This window comes from Chrysoperla carnea, chromosome 1, assembly GCF_905475395.1.
Source record: "Chrysoperla carnea chromosome 1, inChrCarn1.1, whole genome shotgun sequence".
Taxonomy (NCBI): domain Eukaryota; kingdom Metazoa; phylum Arthropoda; class Insecta; order Neuroptera; family Chrysopidae; genus Chrysoperla; species Chrysoperla carnea.
In genome coordinates this window covers 59,110,440-59,126,376 of record NC_058337.1, presented here as the reverse complement: position 1 = coordinate 59,126,376, position 15,937 = coordinate 59,110,440, and the positions used below count along the sequence as shown (strand labels likewise).

Here is a 15,937-nt window from a genome sequence, read left to right as displayed (position 1 = left end):
TATTTATGTGCTTAAGGATAAACATGGATGTTGATGATACATTTATATCAAAATGAGTTTACTGATTTCCTTTTATTCTAAAAACATATCCTCTTTGTACAATATCTTCATCAATTCACTGTGTATTCAGTGCTCCACCCTACGTCATAGGTGGTAAACTAACAGAGAAGCATATAAATGATTGTAAATTTACATTTGTTCAGATTTTCTATATATCTACATATTATTAGAATGAGGTTACGCATAGATAGTGGATTTCTGAAAGCTTGAACTTTGGTCTTTCTCTTTTATTAAAAAATTTGATAAGGTATAGTGTAATCTAAACTACAGGCAGATTAAATAAAAGTTAAGATTTATTCAAAAAGATGAATTAATGGCAAAACATTTTTTTACGCTTGCTAAAGATCCTGAGCTTAAAGATCCTATAATTTCCGTATGAATCGTATGATCCGCTATCTGAGATCATCATACATTATAAAAGTAATTTTTATGAAAGTATTATTCGCAAGGCGTGAAAAATCACTGGTTGAGTTTTTGTTTACTTTATTCTCAAAGACCTACCTTAATATATTGGGGTAAAACAAGTCCATGTAGAGAGAGAGAGAGAGAGAATGCAAACAAATTTCATCAATCAGTTTTATTTGCAAATTTGGTAAATTCTAAGAAGATATTGCCTATGTTTGAGCTTTCAACGCCATATTTCATTATTTGGGATTTAAAGGCAAAGAAGGCCTAAAATCGTATTCAAGTCCATTGTTTTAGAAATTTTGATTGACATAAAATCGAAGAATTTGTAGAGTAACTAACTGATATTTTCTTTGTATGAGATTCTGGTTCGAGTGTATTTTTTTCAATTCTCTTTAATTAAGATTCACTTAAGATTTGTCAATATTTAGTTTACGCTGTATATATCATATTAAAAATCATCAATTATAACCGAGAGACCATGATGAAATAAATATCGTACATACATGATTAAAAAGTAAACAAAAACAAAAAGTAACTTAAATATCGCATGCCATGCCACAGTGTACAACTTTTCAATTTACTAAATATGGCGCGTAAAATGATAAAAACCTCTGTAAATGTTAGACTTAAAAAAAAGTTGTGGTAAATTTTATGTTGTTTGATCAATAAACATCCATTATTCAAAAACTCGTATCTTTCTCCTTTTATAAAATTTTCTTCGAATTCTAAACTCGGGAATTTTTTCCTTCGACCAGAAAAACAATGTTTGGTGTATACATTTAATAGTGGTTCACAAATATTATATGTATACGAAAGAAATAATAAGGGAGTGTACTGTGCACAAATAAATATGTATATCGTACTTTTCCTTTTTCATATTTATTTTAGCAATTTATATATTTAGTCTTTGTCTATTAATATACACATAGATACTATTCAAATATTTTAACATGAGATAACAAAAAATAAATATAAATAAGAGCATTCAATTACGAATTCAAACCAGAGTCTCAATTCTGGCAAGTCTATATCGATCGCACATAGTACAATTAGAATGTTTCATAGAACGTGTTCACGGACCTACCTTATCCATTTACTATACAAGAAACGTTTGGCAATTCTTTTCATTAAATAAATGTATATATAAATATCTCATGTACATCAAGTTCATCAACTTAAATGAAAGTATCCATTTCATTCCACCTCCTTGTGGTAGATAATAGATATATATATAATATATAATTGGCTGAACAGCGAAAACCAGCAACAGTGTAACCAAAATTATATTAACCTTAGGCAAATCTGGGTTCACAATTCACTTTCAAATTTTAAATAATGATGTTATTTTCGAATAATACTTTCCGTAGCGGTTATTTTATGTTATATCCAATCAGACGTCGGCCGTAGCAGTAACTTTTGTCTTACTTGAACAATTCTGGTTTGCTCAGTAGCACAAATTGCTTCGCTTAATAATGAATCTTGCGGATTGCGGAAAAAAAGTTGTAAAAAGCAATGTCAGTTTGAATAATGTATTCTATTATTCTAGGATATGGCACGTAACTAAGTCTATGGCTTCCATCCATGGCCAAAAATCCATGATTATCCATGACCAAAAATCCATCGTGATAAAAAAGCTCCTGAGTTGCTGTGGAGCATTTTCTCTCATGTGGAGCATTTTCTGAAAAAGGCAAACATGGTTTGATTGATATTAGGGGTATGTCTGCTAGTGTTACGTTTCATTTACGCGGTCGTTAGGAAACTTATTTTTTAAGCAGCAGAATCTTTTTCAATTTTTACTCGTTGAAAACGACCGTGCTGTCATGTATGTCCTATGAGAGACATACATTATTTACCGCGCGGCAGAAAGTAAGGGTTTTTTACGAGTCATATCCTAGAATAAATTATTGGAATTTAAGAATATCATTTTTTACATCTACAACAGAAATAGTCGTAACTCAGATAAAATATTTAAACTATATACTTACTTAAAAAACAACGTACATCATTTGTATGGCAAAGTAATTCGGTGAAGAACATGAGCGCGCTGTAAACATTTGTTCGCATACGATACATTATAGCACAGATAATATATTTTATAATAAAGAAACTGAGATTATTACAATAATAAATAAGGATTTTAATAATACTTTAACACAAAATAAAAGTATAAGCACAAACATGCATACACCATAGATAGATAGCATGCCATAGCATAAGCAGAGCAGCGTTGAGCAGAAGAGCGTAGCACAATTAAAAGTAAACAGATGTTTGTATTTAGAGTACTTATAGTTAGGTACCTGACTATGATTGTGCAGATGGTTACATATTATGTGTGTAAAATTGTAAGATATTCATAAAATTATTTATTTGTCATATGAACTTATTATCCTATTGCTGTAAACATTATTATATATTAATATTTTTTTTACTTTTAAGATGCTCTTTAACCTGCTTCAAATTACGTAGATGATTTTCCTAACACTGGGAAGTAGGATAAACAGGTACAGAAAAGATACACAATTATTTGAAGCTGCAAACTATTAAAATTTATTATCTTGATCCATTCTTACCCGTATTGGCTATGAAACAAGAAACATATCTAACAACCTGTGAAAACTACAATGCAAAAAATGGGAACGACACACATTTACTTTGAAATTTAAAGTAAGATAAATTAAAGGCAGTATATCTCTTAAAAAAAGACTCAAATGGACATGGTAATGCACACTGTCAACAGGGGGTGCAAATTGACATCCTATTAATTTCAAAAAAGTTTAAGAGGACAACTTACTACTACGGTTGGAACCATTTTCGAATGTAAATTCTTAAGAGATATGCAAAAGAAAAAAAGCGCAGAAGCTGCGTTAGCTAAGCGAATTCCTCAGAGATAAAAAAAAAACACATTTTTCTTAAAATCGAATATTGCATTTTTTATTTGTCAAGAATTATTATTTCGAAAACTAGGCTTCTAGAGTAAAAAAGAGTATCTTTTTGCTTTAAACTGAAAAAGAAAATACAAATATATTTTTTATTTTGAAAAAATTAAAAATTTGTTTCTTTGTACACCTACCCTCTTGTCTATCTGCCAATTTTTCTCATTAACAAACTTGACCTTTCAAATACCAAAACCCATCTTTATACCAAATTTTATTCAAACGGACTTAATTGCGACTGCTAGAGAGGGTACAGACAGATAAACGTATAGATACATACATATTTTTAAAATTCCATCGTCTGTACAAAAGCAATAGCTCCATTACCTTCGCTAAAAAATCGCTAAAAAAGAAAACAATACTATCACAATTTTAGGGAGATAAAATGATTGATGTGGACTTGAATGAATTCCTTGTTGCAGATATGATTGTTTTAGACACTCGATAATAAATATTGGCTCTATTATCTCAGCTTCAATTTTGAAATTCATTAAGATTAAAATGGAATTGATAAAAACATGACCTTTAGAGGAAATTTGTTTAAACGGCCTATATGTGCCCATAGAAAAACATTTCATAGAAATAAATCATTGAAGGTATATGCAAATTTGAATATCAATCCTGAATGCTTACGTTTTACAAACAGCTGGCCACAACGGTAAAAAATATCTTTCTTAATATCTGGAACAATAAATATAATCGTTAATTCATTTCATTCTTTAGTTTTAACAATATTCATGTAAAAAATGTGTTTGAAGAAACCATACACATACGTAGTACGTTAGAAGAACGAAAAGGGTAAGAAAAAAAAATGTTTTTGACTACCAATTCATTAAAATATGTTTATTCTTAAAATTAGTGACATTTAGACCTTTTCAAAAATAATTTATTATGACGAACCCGAAAAATAAATAAAAAAGATTTAAATTATTACTTTATAACTCAACAGTAATGGTAATAATCCCATAAATAAAATATTCATAATTAATATTTCAAATTTTGGGTGACTGAAAACTGAAGTGATGACAAGTTTAACATGTAATGAATGCGTTTGACGACTATCATCTTGTGAATGTAACAAGCGCCAAACGAACAACCGCATTACATAATACTGCTAGAAACTACAGAATGTATAACATTCAACTTGTTCATTACTAAACTGATGATTACTGAATAGAAATTTTCTTATGGCCGAAAACTTTGTGTGCGTATTCATCATTTGTGAAATCATGGAAGTGATGTGAAATGTATGGGCATACCCATAAATAGTGCCTATATGAATAACACACTGAAGATGCATATATGATGTTTTGTCGCCGATGAAATGGAGAAAGACAAATATCCTTATGGCTGCCAAAGCCTTTTACTTAACAGCGAATCAATCTTTATTTTAAAAAAGTTATCAATTCAAGGCATAAAAAGAGAATCATTTTTTGATATAAAGGATATTAATGTGGCCAAATGATCAAACCTGGAAAGAGTATCTGTTAAGAAATTTTGTACAGGATAGTGCTTCACATTTTGGTAACGGTTTTTAAATTTTTGTATCAGTCAATTTATCGAGTAATTGTAATTTGATATGAAATCGATTTTTATTTCCTCATCAAAATCTATTTTTAGGGCTCAGATTGTTCCAGTTCACACAGGCGTCTTGCTTGGTAAAAACCAATTCTTTAATTCCTCTAACCCACGTTCACATACTTAATATCACAGCAATACGATACCCATTAATTGTTTAGGATTCAAATGAAATTTTGTATGGGAAAGAGCAGAAATGAATATGAAAAATTATTTTAACTGATAACCTAGAAATTTTTACAATTTTAGTCTGTATATTACGTTATTCAAAAGTAAAAGAGTGGAAACCTAACTGTTACAACATTTTTGAAAAATTAGTTCTTGTATCTATTTTGCTACATTCTGTAAAATTACGTAATAAATATATCATCCATAGTATTATAAATAAATCTACCCTATTCACTTAAAATAGGAACTGTCAAAAAGTGAATTAGAGTTTTTGGTGTCGTTATGTACATGTATAGAGGAAAGTTGTCTAAATGTATCCTTGGTCTTGGCTGTGCCATCACAATTTTTAAGTTTTTCGATAAGTTATTGTTAAATTTTATTTTTTTGTACCCTTAAAAATTTGAAATTAAGCAGTATTAGCCAGGGAAGGGGTTTGTAATCAATGGCATTATTCAAATCAAGAGAAGAGATTTTGATTTTTAGTAGGTACGAAACATAAGTATGGAATCAGAATGCTTGGTGTTGTGAATGTACATTGGAGTTAAAAATGTTTGAAAATATTCCAAGAAGGTAATTCTATTTAAGTATTGATTGAGTTATAGTGAGAGGTATTGAGACAATGTCAAGTGTATTCAGAGGCTTTATACAGTCAAGGTCGGTTCTTCTTTCTGTTTTCAATAAAACACTAAATTAAAGTTAATAGAAAGAGATGAAAGCATTTGAAGAAAGGGATGAAAATATGTAAATGTCAAATAAGTGCCTAGAATATTTTTATTTACTCTCCTGATATAATTAATATCAGACAAAGCCACAGTCAAACGTGGTCGTATTTAGCTAATGTATGTTAATAGTTTCAATTATCAAATTATGAAGTTTTTACCAGTCATAGTAAATTTTATAAAAAATTTAAAAAACACAGTTATTTCAAAGTTATGAGTTTTCACGTCTGCCGGCAGTCCACATGGCCTATCATTTGTTTTTTATTCTCCTCTATCCAATCAATTTGTAGTATAAATATATATACTCTATAGAGAGAAAATACTCTTTACTCTTTAGCCCTGGACTTTTGCCGCTTTGTGCTTGGACTTCTTCTAATTATTTTTTAAACAAAAGTTAAGAACATAAATCAAAAGTATGGAAGACTTTGACGGCTTTCCCGTATATAATATATATAATAGAATTAGGTGTAATATGATAAATAATGTTATTTATGAGAGATGTTGTGTGTTATGTACCTAAAGCTTGGAGTTACTAGTGTTCGTAGAATAAGCACTTTCTAAACAGCATTCATTCTTATGATTTTACCATGGTATCCTTGTTGTTGAATTCGTAAGAAAATAATGTAATACTCCTAAGGAGTAAAGGGGAAGAAGATTGTATGCAAGAAGAGTAAAACTGCGTTTATAATATTTAACGAAGGAGTTGGTGTATGCTATTAATTATATTTACGTTTATATGCTAAAAGTGTTAAATTTGTGTATTAAAATCTGTAAATTTATTAGTTTCGAAGGGTTTTTATTGTGCTGACATAGCTTTTATTAATAAGCGAATGTTTTTTCCAAAGATGTGTTCTTGTATTTTGATATCCAATTACTATTATTATGTAGGTAATTTGTCTTTTGTACATAATATACTTTAAATTAAAAACATTTCTTTTTTAAAAGTAAGCTTTTCTTTTGTAAGTTACTAAATAAACTATGTGCTTCACACTATGAAGGTCATTTTAAGTAGCCGTAATTGTGAAATTGACATTTAAAACAAAAGATATTAAAAATCGTTGATGGTGTAAGCGCAGATAATATTCCATAATATTAATAAAAATACTTTAAAAAACTAAAACACAACAGTTAGATAGTTGAACTAAAAAATAGAAAATAAATAAAAGTTTAAATAAACTAGAAACAATGTGCTTTTGTAACTAGATGAATTAAAAGTAGAAAATAATTTCTATAAATTCAAAAAGAAAATAGAGTGATTAAGAAAACAAACATTTTATCGTAAAAAACCGTGTCGTGCTTTTTAAGATATTTTATATTGACTTTTACCAATATCTATCAATAAAATATTTACAATAATTGATATTTACCATAAAATGATTTATTTTCTTAATCACTCGATTTTCCTTTTGAGTATAACAAACGTGTTTCTAGTTTTCTCAAACTGTTATTTATTGTAAATAAGATATATAAATATCTACGTAATACTTCTATAAAACTAGATTTTATTCATAAACCAAAAAACCCTCTCTATCTGAATGTATCCAAACATATCGAAATATACTTACGCACGTGCCGCAACATCAAAAATATTTTTTTAAATTACAAGCTATTCAAAAATAACTGTATCCAATTTTGGACGAAAAAAAAGTGTATACCTATAATGCTGTACAAGAAATATTTAACATTAAGATCTTTTGATAATAACATATTTAAATTTCATTATGTACCATATGTAGTTGTTCATGGTCTTATACGAAACGAGTTGGCACAAACAATGACCAAGAGTGTAACAATCCCACACAATGTATGATTGGAATGGTAATCCCATTAAAAGATGTAATCGCGAATTTTATCATAATTTGTTATTTATCAGAAAGCTGTAGGTTAGAAAACCAAAAGTTAAGTAATCATACTGTCATAGCGTGCCGGTTGGAAAAAAATTACAGTAAACCATGACGTGCTCTATATTTTTAGATAGACTATTAGTAGCTCATGTAGAAATCTCTGCATATTTAAAAGAAAATCTTAACGTAGTCACGAGATTTATGATTTAATGAGACTTTTGAGACAACTTTTAGAACGATAAAGTGACGATATTTACGAAAATTCAGATTATTGTCTCTCGTTCCGAGGTTGACCGCATTTCAATGCTAAAGAGACTATATCATAATGAAATTAGTTTAATAGAAATATCGTTTCGTATAAGGTACCAATCGTTATAAGACTGAAACTAACTCATTTTATAAACCTTGATTATAGACCCAATCAAAAATTTTCCATTTATATAAATCATAACAGTTAAAAAACTACCACTTATATTATGTAACGACAGTTAAAATTATGTTTGTAACAAGGCCCAAGGTAAAGGAAGTGATATACGAGATTTAAGTAACTAAACCACCCCCAAAATAATAAAAAGTCTCCCAAAGATATATAATTATCAATGCTCATAATTGAGATTACCATAAGTACCAATAATTGAGCCTATCCAAGCATTCCACATTATATTAGAAATATTGTACGAATCATGAATTTAGTTTAAGTTACATTAAAGATACATTTTTGAATAGAAAACTGTTTCCTTGTAAAACATCTCTTATTTTGATAAGTTTTCGTATCATTCACAAAAATTTGGATATTTTTTTATTACTCTTGCAATATTTTCTTTGTTATCAGCTTTCGCACATTTTTCAAGACGCCATTTACAAGACGTCATTTACAATTCTAATTTAGAGGTTTTTTTTTTTTACAAACTAACCAGCTTACGTATGGGTATATAAATATAGTAAGTACAAAAGCTATGGTTTTTTGATGCGGAACCCTAACAACACTTAAGGTTAAAAGAATTTAACCTTAATTAGAATACTGTAAACAAGATAGCAAGCAACCAATTCCATTTAAAATCCACTTAGTGCTTGCAGTGTGTTTAACTTTTTACTAAAAACAAACATTTAACATTTAAGAACAACAACCAACAAGCGATAAGTCTTTATTGAATTGAAAGGCTTACCAACCACACTCAACCTAATTATTAAATTTAAAATAATAAAATATATTACAAGTCTAAATTAACAACTAAATATGGTCTCTTGTTTCTTATTTTATTTTTATTTTCTTGGATAATTCAATAAAACATAGTAATATTAGTCATAGTTTTATTATGAAACCAAGTTTTTACATTTGTTTCAAAATTTTGTGTACTATATACAAGCTAAAGTCCCTCACAAATGATATTTTTTGTAGTATGTACCTTTTGGTATCTCAGCACATTGTTCCACTTAGCATATAAGCGCGAGAATGTACACTTCAAATAGAAAGAATCGAAAAAACTACACAGAAACCGGAACTCGAACCAAAGTACTCTTGATTTGCGCTTTAGAGTATAGGGCTAGTGTTAGGTTTATAAATTATTGGCAAGAAGTAAAAAATGTATGTGAATGTAGTCCTTAAGCAGTTGATAATTCTGAAAGGTGTTTTTTGAAAGAGTGGCGTATTTAAAGTTTTGCTCTTAAAAATTTAACTGACGTTACATGCTGGAAAACCAATAGGAGCTGTTTTCGTATAAGAAGATTAATTAAAAATACAAACGCAAACATCAGTTTGCCTGACTCTCGATAAAATGGATAAAAGTCTGTGTAGTGTAGGACATTACCACTGTACCGAGAGTCAGCCAAATTCGCCCTTCTTGGTAAAATAAAAGAAGCTCATAAACTGCTGGTTCAGTTAGAAGCTCATAGGTTAAGGCTGGCAGTGTAAGTAAAAAATTGGCTGATCCAGCACCTTAACCTAAAAATCGCGGTTCTCTCAATAACTGACTAGCTCAGTTTTGTTGGACTCTCTATGGATTACCTTCAAATATGTTTTTGAACAATTGAAAATGTTTCCATAAAATGTAAGCTAGCTTTATAACTATTTCTAATCTCCACACGTAAACGTATGTATATGGATAATATGATAATTTTGATACATCTAAAGAAATGATTAGCTCGTGTTTGCAATTTATTATGCTCAACATATTATTTCGCAAAAAAACAACACCCTCTTTACCGCTTTACAACTTTGAATGGTAGAAGGATGTGATTTTATTACCATCCAACGTGATTTAAATTCCACAGCAAGGGATAAATCCAATAATCATAAAAACTCAGCTACTGAAAGGAAAAATCACTCCAAAATATTATGTGATACTTGTATGCAAAAAATAATGTAAATGTTTTGAATTAACGCTTAATATCAAAAAAATTTTAGAGTAGTAAAAGTTCTTAGTCTTTCCATGTATCTCCCCGACAAAAGATTATATTTATTCGATTTTTTCGTTAAGAAAAATTTTTAATGGCATTAATAAATTATAGCATATAAAGTAATCACGGAGGTAGGTTTTTTTAAGTGTCGCCATTGTATTTTCATTTCTCCTTTAAAATCGAACTTAAATCACGTGTAATTAGAAAAATCCAAATGGAAAATGGAAAGAAAGGAGGGAATTTTCGTATATTTTTTATTTTTCAATTTATAATATATAAAGAGGGAACAGGCACAGTTTTAAACAAAAGTAAATATTTTAGTAATATTTTAAATTGCATACACCTTGGCTCTATGAAGCCTTTTTCAAAGTCTTTCTCAAGTATCTAAATCAAGAAAAATTATTAAACAATTGATTCAAATAGCAATTTTGTTTAAAGTTATTTTTAAGTCACACGCACAAGATTTTGAACGTAATTGTTCATGTTGCTGAACAGAAACTGGAACTCTAAACACACACTTGAAACATATCTGAGTAGGTACACTCTCTATTAAATTACCTTTTTTCTTAAAGCTTTTTCCAAACTGAGCCAATTTTAAAGATCACCGCCAATTTTTATGTCTTTTCGGATACGTACCCTAAACTCACACTGGAAACATAGCTAAGAACACTCTACTTTAAATTAAATTTCAAAAGAACCTTTCAAGAGAACTTTTCTTGTTCGATAAATACATAAGACTTTTGCGAGTTTACGCTGTTTGCAATATTTTTTCATTGTAAGGCTAACTTCGCTGCACTACTTAATGTGAAATATTTCGAAATGGGCACAAATATTTTAGAGTAAAATAATTACTGTCAATTTTATACATTAAAGTGTGAGAAAATTTGTATATCATTATTTACAATCGATTTAAAAGACTCTTATGAATAAGAATCTTTTATAAAATTAATGACAAATTTAAGATAATAAAAAATATAAGATGATAATTATATAGTAAAAAGTAGTATAAAGTAAATAAACTTAACAAACAAGCAAATACTTTAGCAATAATAGAAATAATTATATTTAGTGAGTAAAAAACAGCGCAAAGCATTCATTTTGTCTTCTTAGTTCTTACTTACTTACCCATAATAAAACGACATTAACTTTGATTATTTCATATAAATATTTCCATCATTAAGACGAAAGAAATTATATGATATAACAAAGAAACCAAAGTGTTGTTATTTAGATATTAATTTACTGAGTGTAAAAAATAATTTGATGTTATGTATATTATTTTTAAACACTGGTTATTAATTGGAGAAAGTAAAACTATAGTGATCCAAGTAACACTATTAGAGTTTCTAAGCGAAATTAATTATATTTTATTTATATTTATAAAGGTTAATATTAACCATTGTAGACCTTATGGAAAAACTATATTATATTAAGTTGTATGTAATTAAAAAAAATAATATTCGTTCTTAGACATTAGAAAAATAATTCTACATGAAGTAAAAGGTAGTTCTTGGAACAAATGGTGGCAAAAGGCAATTGGATGAGTATGGCTTTGAATAATTATGATTTTTTTGTGACCAGATGATTTTATTTTAAGAACATGATACTTGAATCAATATGTTTCTACTATCATCAATTGAAAATTACTGCTATTTAATTACAGCTATTCATTTTGTAAACTTTTTTTTTGCATTAAATGAAAAAAGGTAATGCATGAATAAAAGAGAGCTTATGAAATTGAAGCAATTAAGAAGCGAATTCAGTTTAATCAATGTCTGCTTTGAAAGCAATGTTTATTATAAATAAGATACCAATATAAACAAGTCGTGGATAGAGTCTGGTGCGACCCATGATGTCCACACGAATAACTTTCCAGCATAATAAAAAGTTTTAGAAAATTTAAAAAAATAAAAACTCTACCGACTCGAAACGACTCGATCGAATGCTATAAAATTCTTTTCGGGTCATATTGCCGTTGTTGATACGCTTTGATAGACACCTCAACAAAGTCGATATCAATAAGGATAAAATTTTAAAAACTCTCTCGGCTCGAAACGTCTCGATCGAATGTTATACAATTTTTTTCGGATCCAATTACCGTTAACTGTCTTCGAGCGACATTTCAATGATTTCGATATCATGTCTACGGACGTACGTACACACACACATACACACACATATTTCTTCTAAATTAGTGTTAATGTCTTGTCCTTACCATGAAACGTAAAGATAAGTTGGAAATTTCGTTTTCGAAAATCGGACCCATTACAATAGTTTCCTATAGTAGGAAGTTATTAAACATTCAAATCTTTGATATAAATAATTATTTAAATAAAGTATAAATAATTTTATCCACTTTCCTCCGCGTAGCGCGCCCCCAAATCACGAACTCCCATTTCGCAATTTTGTATAGACATTAGTTTAGAAGTATTTTCTGTGCTCGCATAGAGACTCCAAGTTTGTTGGAATTTTACGTCGAATGCAAATACCAGCACCTATCTAGCATGTAAAGAAACGAAATTTTAGTGGGTGTTTTTCTCATTTTCGAGGGGTTGCAACGTCGATCTTTCTATTCCGTTAATATGATTTTAACTCGCGCCGAATGGTAAAAACCCCAACATTCTAGCTTGCATAAAAGTGCAAGAGTAGTTTAAGGTTTCATTTATCTCTATACCAAAATTGATTAAACTTGATTCAGCAGTTTAGTCGTGAAAGTCGTTTATTATATAAGTTAGGATAATGCATTAAATTATGTACCTCTCACAATTTGTCTGTTAAGGAAGTATAATAATAAGTATAAGAATAAGTAATATGCTTATGAACTTCAAAAAAACTGGAAACTGCATTTAAAGAAACGTCTTTACTTTATGCTTAATGTACTAAATATATTGCGAAAATTGTATGTATTTGATTTCCCTATGTAAGCAACATCTTATGATTTCACTTATTTAAAAAAAATTTGAAAATGTGCACATATTTACCAAAAGGAATTATTTTTACCAAGTTCCATAAAAAAAGGAATATTTGCGTTAGATTCTATGCGTTACGTATTTAGAAAATGTATCACACATTCTGTATATATGAATAAAATGAATAACACATAAAATAAACGGTAAATACATATAGAAAACAAGATGCCAACACAAAAGAAAGACAATAAGCGATTATTTCTTTTCCAAAACAACAACAACAACTTACTAAAAATGCTCGTCATTATGCTATAATTATCTTTTATTAGTATTTAGTCATAATGTTCTACACAAAAAATAAAACGAACCGAAACAAAAAATTAAAAAAGAAAGAAATAATTTTTTAATTAGGTGATAAAAGACAAAAATTTAAATAAAAATTTTAAGAAATATTTTAAATAGTTTCATGACCATTTAAGAAAGACTTTAAATACTTCCAAAACAACTTCATATTACATACATCTATCTATTTTATCATATTATTTTATACATTTTATAATACAAAAATCTTTAAAAGTGGTATTTTAAACTAAATGGGTAATATTTTCTAAAATATTTTCTTTTATGAACTTTTAACTAGAATATTTATTGTAATTATATACTTTAAGACGTTCAAATTTGTATTCATGAAATTTGTTAATTTGTGTATAATCAAAAATATTTAACTTATTATTAAATTATTTTATCGAAGCATATTGGCATGAGTAGCTACAGTCATTTCAAAATATCTTAAAAAGCGCCCCATGCTTTTTATTCCATGTATTTATGTAATATGCAAGGTATACTAAGTTTAGTCCCAAGTTTGTAATGCATAAAACTATTGATGCTGCGAAAAAAATTTTGGTATAGGTGGTCATTAAATCACCTAATTAGTCCATTTCCCAACACGATAACTGAAAATCGAAAAAAGATATCAAGTTGAAATTTTTATAGCGTACTCAGTGCTTAAAAAGTGAGGTCGAGTTCTGAATGAGTAACATATACGTCAATTGGGCTTTTCTGTCCTTAGAACCCATCTTGTAAGCTGTTACAGATAGAACAAAAGTTAAATGTAAAAATAAACAACTATAAAAAATTAACAACTATTGTTTGAAACATTTTTTCGTAAACATCACGGTTTACCTGTGAGGGCGCAAATTGTATAGTATGTATCATATAGCAATATCAATTATGTATGTGTGACATGTTTTTATGTGTAGTAATATGACAGAATAATCAACACTATCTATACATGGTATTTCAAAAGTCACAAACAGTCATGGGTGGGCGTCCTTAGATATTCAAGGTCAAGGGTTGCGAAAATTAGTTTTTTGTGAATATCCAATCTATTTTGCCTTCAATCGTATTAATATTTGTTAAAAGGTTGCAGAAGATAAAATTCTCTGCAAATTTGTCTATTTATTTTCTACTTTTCAGCTACGGAACCCTTAACTCGGCTACGGAACCCTAAACTCGCATATGAAACATATCTAAGAACACTCTCCATTAAATTGTCTTTTTTCTTAAAGCCTTTTCAAAATTGAGCCAATTTGGAAGATCATCGCCCTAAATTCGCACTTGAAACATAGTTAAGAACACTCTCCATTATATTACCTTTCAAACAAAACCAAAAACAATCAAAGTGGATTTATCCGTTTTGGCGCTACGATGCCAGACAGACAGACACACACATAGCGGTCAAACACCCCTTTTTTTTTGGTTCGTTGGTTAAAAGGACAGAAAGTCACCCAAATTAATATCTTTCCTGTACCTCCACCATTTTCCTATTTTATTTTTTTATCTTGAAGAACTTGATCGGAATAATTTGACAAACCATCAGATTTATAAAATTTATTGTATTGTTATCAGTTCTTGATAAGTTTGCGAAGTTTCAATTCCATTCGAATTATTGAAGTGAATGAAAATCATGTTCAAAGATTTCGTTGCATACTTACCAATTAATTGTAAGATGGATTAAAATTTGTACATTTAGAAATACCGTATTGTATGTAAAGATAAAATTTGATTGATCTGATGTAGGTATTTAAATGATACGTATAATTTTTTTTTAAGATGTTATAAAGTATAAATATAAAAGTATGAGATGAAATCTGTATATGTGATAATGATTATGATTATTATTATTATTACATATCCTGTTTACATATCAAACATATGTTTCAATATATCTATAATATACATACAATTGTACATTATTATGAATAAAACATTATCATATGTTGTTTATTTTCAAATATATTTTATACTTATATTTTATTCTTTTGAAGATGATCAATCCATTTATTCCTACCTATATTACTTACATAAAATATTTTATTATTTTTATTGTACCAAATGCAAAGTATATGGGTTTGTAGTAATCATAAACAAAACAATTTTCGGATTTTTCATACATATTTATATTGAGATTCCTATTATTTGTGGGCAAACTCGAAAGAGGAGATGGATCAAAAATTGATTGAAGTTTTAAACGGTGAGAGATACAGAAAATGGTTAAACAAACAATTTTTGTTTGAAAGTCTTTTTAATACTATCAATAGTTCGATAGAAATATTCGACAGAATTATTTCTCAGTTACATTTTGTTAAAACTCATGTTATAAAAGTAAGGCGAAGATAATTTTAGAAAAAGAATAATATAGATACAGTAGTTGTAAAAAATATAAATATATTTTGAATTATTTAATTTTGATAAATAAATATTCTTTTGCACAGTTGAGAAAAGGTAATTCTTCTAAAATCTAAAATCTGTAAACTTTAAAAATAATTAACAATGTCTCTGTCGACAATAATAATTTTTTGATTTTCTTTATTCTAAGATTGTGTTAAGGCTAAGTTTTTGTCTGTTTTTGAAATTTTTTT

The 15,937-nt window shown here is 28.4% G+C and overlaps 1 protein-coding gene across 2 annotated transcripts in view; it reads left to right on the top strand.

The window, feature by feature from the left end:
• The window catches only part of LOC123290416, an 873,043-nt gene that overhangs the window by 232,584 nt on the left and 624,522 nt on the right, over nucleotides 1-15,937 (top strand). The gene's annotated exons all lie outside the window — the stretch shown is intronic.